Source organism: Triticum urartu, unplaced genomic scaffold, assembly GCF_003073215.2.
Source record: "Triticum urartu cultivar G1812 unplaced genomic scaffold, Tu2.1 TuUngrouped_contig_1270, whole genome shotgun sequence".
NCBI classification, from domain to species: Eukaryota; Viridiplantae; Streptophyta; class Magnoliopsida; order Poales; family Poaceae; genus Triticum; species Triticum urartu.
In genome coordinates, this window is record NW_024111697.1 from 22,145 (window position 1) to 29,914 (window position 7,770).

The window sequence follows — 7,770 nt, forward strand, 5'->3', positions numbered from 1 at the left end:
CTGCTCTGCTCCCCGAAAGGATTAATGCCATCCGCGCTTAAAGCAAACCATACATGGGTCCTTTGCAAACTCATCCCAGTACTTTCTCTCGATTTTTCTCCACTCGACCCGTCAGCGGGTGCTCTCAACTTCCCATCTTTCTTTCGGTTCTCACTGTGCCATCGCATCAACTTGGCATGCTCTTCGTTTCTGAACAGACGTTTCAACCGTGGTATTATATGAGCATACCACATCACCTTCGCAGGAACCCTCTTCCTGAGGGGCTCGCCGTCAACATCACCAGGGTTATCTCGTCTGATCTTATACCGCAACGCACCGCATACCGGGCATGCGTTCAGATCCTTGTATGCACCGCGGTAGAGGATGCAGTCATTAGGGCATGCATGTATCTTCTCCACCTCCAATCCTAGAGGGCATACGACCTTCTTTGCTGCGTATGTACTGTCGGGCAATTCGTTATCCTTTGGAAGCTTCTTCTTCAATATTTTCAGTAGCTTTTCAAATCCTTTGTCAGCCACAGCATTCTCTGCCTTCCACTGCAGCAGTTCCAGTACGGTACCGAGCTTTGTGTCGCCATCTTCGCAATTGGGGTATAACCCTTTTTTGTGATCCTCTAACATGCGATCGAACTTCAGCTTCTCCTTTTGACTAATGCATTGCGTCCTTGCATCGACAATGACCCGGCGGAGATCATCATCATCGGGCACATCGTCTGGTTCCTCTTGATCTTCAGCAGCTTCACCCGTGGCAGCATCATTGGGCACATCATCTGGTTCCTCTTGATCTTCACCAGCTCCCCCCGTTGCAGCATCACCGTATTCAGGGGGCACATAGTTGTCATCGTACTCTTCTTCTTCGCCGTCTTCCATCATAACCCCTATTCTCCGTGCCTCGTCCAAACATTATAGTGTGGCATGAAACCCTTGTAAAGCAGGTGGGAGTGAAGGATTTTCCGGTTAGAGTAAGATCTCGTATTCCCACATTCAGTGCATGGACAACACATAAAACCATTCTGCTAGTTTGCCTCAGCCGCATCGAGAAACTCATGCACGCCCTTAATGTACTCGCGGGTGTGTCTGTCACCGTACATCCATTGTCGGTTCATCTGCGTGCATTATATATAATTAAGTGTCCAAATTAATAGAAGTTCATCATCATCGAGAGGAGAAAGCTTAAGTAGTGTGGCTCGGGCATTCCATCGAACACCTCATGTGCATAGGAGGTGAGCTAGAGCACCACAAAGCCCTCTCCCCCTCGGCCAGAAAAAACAGAGCACTGTGCTCTGCTCTTGCGCGAGGGGGTATATGTAGGCACCTCATTGGTCCCGGTTGATGACATGAACCGGGACTAAAGGGAAGCCTTTGGTCCCGGTTCAAGCCACCAACCGGGACCAATGGTGGTGGGCCAAGAGCGAGGCCCATTGGTCCCGGTTCGTCTGGACCGGGACCAATGGCCCACGTGGCCCGGCCGGCCCCCTGGGCTCACGAACCGGGACCAATGCCCACATTGGTCCCGGTTCTAGACTGAACCGGGACTAATGGGCTAAGCCGGCCTGGACCATAGCCCTATTTTCTACTAGTGTAGAACCAGGAACAAATCTATTTAGGGCCTAACATCATAGATACTCAAGGGGTCTGACTCCAACTTCATTGTGCAAGGTAGGCTATCATCACAGAGAAAACAAATACGCCTAACTTTAGAAAGAGCTTCAAAACTTGGTTGATGCCATATCTCAAAACCAAAGACTAAGGGATCTTATATAATGCAGCAGGAGCAGCTTCTGCACAAATGGACAAACAAATGTTTTTGATACGGATGGTTGCGAGTGTCATTTGGAAGTAGTAATTGTGATTTAGTACCAGTACCGTGATTATCTATTTATGCCGTCTACCAAAGAAAATCTAATTGAGTAATCAGGATAGGGCGCACAGAAATTATGAGGTTAGTACAATCTGTTAACAGCAAAGAAGGATTACCGTAATTAGGTTCATTGCATTCAGTTTTGAAGCCTAACACGTCTGTCTATTGTATATATACCACCATGGATAGTTATGCTCGGCACTTATAAACCAAAAATCTGAAGTTTCGGCGCCATATCGTCTTAGCTAGAGACAAAAAGAACTGGCCACGTTCGCTTCATCCAGACGCCCTCGGTCTTCCACCTGGCATTGCCTCAACTCCTCTTAGGTGGCGCCACAAGGTGATAATGGCTCAGGTTGCTCACGGCGCCCTCGGTCTGACGGTGACGATGTTGTCGAGGATGGCTCGGCCTCCTCGTCTATCTGCTTGCTCGCTCACACACACACACACACACACACACACATAGGGCGTTTAGATGCAGGAAGATATGCCCCAAAAAGTAACTGCATTAATAAAGGTGGATTGCAGAACTGAACGACGAGCACGATTCATAAGAACCCTAAAAAATCAACAAGCTCAGGGATGGGGCAAGATCTCGGCATAGAACAACCAATGAATCAGAGGAATAATAATGGACTGGTTAACTTCATCTTCAAATGAAGATGGCAATAAGTTAGCATAGATGTAGAGCTGGATCACACAAACAAGAGAAAAGAAAGCTTTCCACCATAATTCTCCTTTAGCCTTATCATACTATCTTCTTTCTCAGATATGCAGAACATCAGCACAAATTATGACATTATATGAAATGTGGTAGCACATGAGCTAGCTAGATGGGGTAGTGCTAATAACCCTGCTCAATGGTTAGAGGCTCCGCCTGAGTTTATTCTGAGACCTCTCGCAGAGGACGTAATTTTGATTTGAGTTTAATAAAGCTAGCCATAAGGCCTTCCCGTCAAAAGAAATTTGGTTGACAGATCAACTGAAAACCAAAGTTACATTTGAGGATGGAGATAAAATCAGAACTAAAAGACAAATTTGCTTAAAAACAAAAAAATGTACATCAGACAACAGCAATGGGAGCAAAGGAGGCTGATGGAGAGCATAACAAGAAAAGTTGTATAAGAAGGACCAAGACGCTCATATTACAGTATTGACATATATGAGGATAGCACAAGTCACATACAAAGTAGCACATATATGAGGATAGCATAAGTCACATACAAAGTAGCAATGAACTGATAATATAGTTTCTACAATTATCTTCAAAGAGAACAACGCTGGTAAGATAAACAATGAATTTACAATCTTTAGTCTTAGCCGGCGTAACATACAACCTCTACAACCTTAAAATATAATAATTTAAGCTTTGACTAAAACTTTTATACACAAGTAGGTAGTCCAAAAAGCTCGAGGCCGTTTTCTGTAACACCATCAATTGCAAATGCAAAGCTAAAGAAGAAAAAATTGAAACTTGAATAAGTGGATCTGCTGGTTCATTTCCAAATTCAGATACCATGTATGGTATCATTTCATATTTTATAATAGCATTTAGGCCTTGCCCAAAATTGCATATTGATTATTAGTATATTTAGTACAATCTAGACGGCATGAAAACAACTATTTAGTTTGGATACATGTATCGAGTCACAGATATTTTTGGTGAACGGTTAACATTTTCAGTATGTGTTACCCTCCCGTATGGATATGAAGCGAATAAGGACCTAACATGTTATATCAAAAGGCAGAACGCCAGACGTTTGTACTTGTCAAATCATCGAAATCACAAGTAATTTGAAACAAATTGTATGCATTAAATATTTGCTTGCAAACACTTCACTCTGTGGGTCAGAATGCTTTCCTTGTTGTTCGTCGTGCCTAACCTAAAACAGTGAAGCTGAGATGTGCAAAGAAAAACAACAAATGGCGTGATAAGGAGAAAAGGTATATAAACACCTGAAGTGCAAAGTGGCGAGGGGCGGATTAAGATGAAGTCACCTCTATTTTTTTGGTACACGGCCTAGGATAAAATCTGTGAACATGCACGATACATTTTGCATAAACTATCATAAACCAATCGATGGTCTCCGGGTGAACGAATATGTGCATAGGCAGGTGGTCAGTTCACCATATACCCTGTCATCAACTACGACATGCTAAAAAATCCACATGTTTTATATCCCCTGTTACCAAACTACGGCATGTGAAAATCTTCACAAGTGACAAATTGGCAACTAAGCAGCATCCATCCTAGTATCATTTAAACAACAATATAATGCTTCAGCATCAAGATATCATTGTTTTATAGTGCCAAACAAAAACGATGCTGGCTTTGCACTACCACTGTCACACACAAAACTGCATGCGAGCAGCTCAATAGTACTGAGACCGACCTGTTGGCTAGTTTTCCATCTTTTTTTTGTGGAAACCAACAGCATCAAGTTAAAACACTACACTACACTACAGACTACACTACCAATGACTTGTAATCAACTGCTAAATAACTCTAATTTGCGGACCAAGAGTTCATCAGTCAGGGGCCACATTAAAACCAAAGGATCTTTAGATGATAAGTTTGCATTAAAAAACTCCTCACTTTTAAGTTCAGACTATCAGATCCACAACACTAAAGCGGAATAACCAATCGCTTCAAGTACCACAAATGCACGATTGAATCAAAAACATAAACTAAGAAGAATCTGATAAAGTAAGATCACATGAGTAGACGCGAGACTACCCAACTCACATATTAAATCAAGAACCCGCATCAGAATCGCCCAACAAAAAGAGCAAGATTGGGAAAGCCCACCTTGGCATCAATATCACATCGATGCCTCCCCCCAACCAATGCTTTCATCGCCGGCGACCAATACTCTTCCTGTGTCCCTCACATTATGAGTATTAGACAGTTGTATCATACAATAAAATATAATGTCAGGTTCTAAATCATATCATGGGATTTTGACAATCATCCAAAAATTGATGGAATAAGAATACCCAAGCTTTTTCGATGGAACACAATTTGATGTCAAAGGAGAGGCTCATGATCGGTCTCCACGTCTGTAATGGAGGTTCAAATTATTGAGAAAAGGAAAACCATGAAACAAGCATAAATACATAATTCTATCAAAGAATCCAGCGAAATTGATGTACAGTGGTTTAGATACGAAAGATCAGTCAAAGACAAAAATGAGAAGCTCAGACGCATAAATCCAAGTGACCATACCATAAATACAGAGTCAAAGTGACCAAGCGTAGAGGATTTACCTTGCTCGTTGGCAACATCATGGAACAGAGACCCTGTGCGCAGGTCACCAGAACCGCAGAGAAAAGCTCACTCCGTGCGTGTGTATCCATCATGTACGGAGAAGTGTCTTGGTATACGCTGGTCATGATGAGCAGAAGCAAGATAACTATCAGCTCACCATAATTATCCATATAAAAGGAAATTTACTTGGCACTTACAAAAAGCTTCCGCAGAACTGTGTTGTCGGGTAAGTGGTACCAACGCCATCTTCGATGAGCACCGATTTTGCTGTCCCGTCCCTCCTAGGTGCCAGCAACCTGAAGCTGAAAGGGACAAATACATTCATCACCTGCAGCTCCAGGAAGATCAAACACAGATGTCGTGTCACTAAGATAAAATCAGTTGTACTACACATGCCAGGGTTTTCAATCCGGTATTCAGTTCATGAATGTTTTAGTGTGCACGCATATGTTTCACTAACTTCTAATGGATGAAAACCAAACATTGTATCACTTTGATTTTCACGAAACCAAAAAGTCTTTCTTTTATGCGGTTATGTATATTATTGACAAGACAATGAATACAATAAGCAGTGTACATTTCCTGTCAAGACCCTTTTCAGCACATTTTTGTTCAATATATTAAGGTTCCATTGTGTAAGTACCGTAGCAAGAATAAAGCAAGTGATCTCTTGTAGGTTACAAAATGTTCTATTAATATACAACACTAACATGTACACAAAGTTGTGAACCTCTCGAGCTCTGAACTCATTTCAACACTTCTTCATAAGACGCTAAGTGTGTCAGTTACATTTGAGTTAGATGGCACAGTTAGTTGAATTCTATATTTGCCAACCAATTCTCCCAGTAGCACAACAGGCCAATAGCAAAGAAATAAACAACCCAGCTAACACAACCGAACAGGAACAGTCATGAATGGTGCGGCACAAAATGCATCTTAGGGTTGAGGGGAAGGGGCGGGAGGAGAGCGAGTTGCACAAACCAGTTGAGGCCGTGGTCGTCGAGGAGGAGGACGTGTGTGAGCTCTCGCGTGGCGGCGAAGTCAACGGACGGGCGGCCTCCCGCGGGCACGGTGACAAAGGAGGCGAAGGAGGGGTAGAGCGACACCAGCGCAGCGAAGTCCGGCGCCGCACGGCGCCGATCGCCAGGGATACGGCGATCTCGCACCCGCCCTCACCTGATTCTCCCTCCTCTGTCCTCGTCGGCACCTCGATGGCATCCCCTTCCTCCCCCTCATCTGCAACCATCATGGCGACGATGTGGAACGCTAAGGCGAGAAGGTTTGGAAGAGAAGCGAATCTGAGGAGGTGCCTTCTCCCGTGGACGGCGCCGGAGGAGTTGGTATGGGCCGATGGGGCGGCGGCGGCAACCCTAGCTACCCACCCGTGGGAAGGTAAAACGAGGAAAGGGAGAGGTTGCGTGCGTGCTATGCGGTTCCGGGGAGAGAAACGAGAAGTGATGCGGCTCGAGGCTACTTCCTCTTCTTCTCTCTTTGGGCCACGTTTTTCCTAGCCAATAATATTTTTTTCATCCCAACACAGTAAAAGTAACACGTGTTGCTCAAAAAAAAAGTTGCTCAAAAAAAAGTAACACGTGGATTGCGTGAGAGAGCGCCCAGCTCGCGCAGCTGAATGTGTTTAACTAGTGGTTGGGGCGCCACCTGGTGGCGCCTCTTAAGATAGGATTGTGCGCACTAATCAAGCTTCAGTATTTGTTAACGTGTTTGTATGGCAGTAGGCTTAGTTTAGGAAGAAAACACAAAGCCTAGATGATGCAGTATTATTTGGAGCCTAACACAACCTTTTATACTACATGTATCATCATGATAAAATGGCAGTAGGCTTAGTTTAGGAAGAAAACACAAAGCCTAGATGACGCAGTATTATTTGGAGCCTAACACAACCTTTTATACTACATATATCATCACGATAAAATTATCCTCAAGAGGGTTACCACCCAGAAAAAACTATGTACTTAACACTTAGAAGAGCTAGTGCATTATGGCTAGTGTAATTTCACAGAAACAATAAGCTAAAAATATATACTAGAAGAACAGGCGCACTTTGCCGCGCTCGGTCATAGCTTTGTCTGGCCTTTACATTGCAGCGGTATTATCAAACTTTGCAGATTCGAAACTGATATTGGCATGAATGCTCCAATGTTAGATACATATAATACACAATGGTTTAGGTGCATACAATGGATATTTTCAACGCTCGATTGATTACCAGTTGACACATAATTCCTCAAACAAATATAAAAGAAAGTTTTCCAGTGTTAAGATTTTTATTAGGATACAATTTTAACTGACTGTAGACCGAAGAAAATATTGTATGTTGGATAAGGAACTTCAATAAAGGGATGCATTGCATCTCACTCACCTTTCTATTAGTACACACGGATAAAGAGCAGATAATAACATCATCAATTTTGGTTTGAGAATATAATTATATGGATGCTGAGAACAACCTAGAGATCTTTTATGCACCAAACAAATATGCATGCTATTCATGTCTGTATTTCAAATCAAGGAACAAAAACAAATGAGTGAACTAAGATAGACGACATCAATCACATCCTGGTACCTCTGAAAGACAACAAATGTTCTGCCTGATCGGAGACCAAATAAAGATCCAATAATTG

At 43.1% G+C, this 7,770-nt stretch overlaps 1 long non-coding RNA gene across 1 annotated transcript; it reads right to left on the reverse strand.

Moving 5' to 3' along the window:
- Positions 1–1,929: 1,929 nt before the first annotated feature.
- LOC125526653 lies at positions 1,930–6,555 on the reverse strand. Its single transcript, XR_007291836.1, has 4 exons — positions 6,110–6,555; positions 5,326–5,430; positions 5,128–5,245; positions 1,930–4,920 (listed from the first exon to the last, which is right to left on the reverse strand). It is a non-coding gene; the product is annotated as an uncharacterized LOC125526653 (long non-coding RNA).
- Between the last annotated feature and the right edge of the window lie 1,215 nt (positions 6,556–7,770).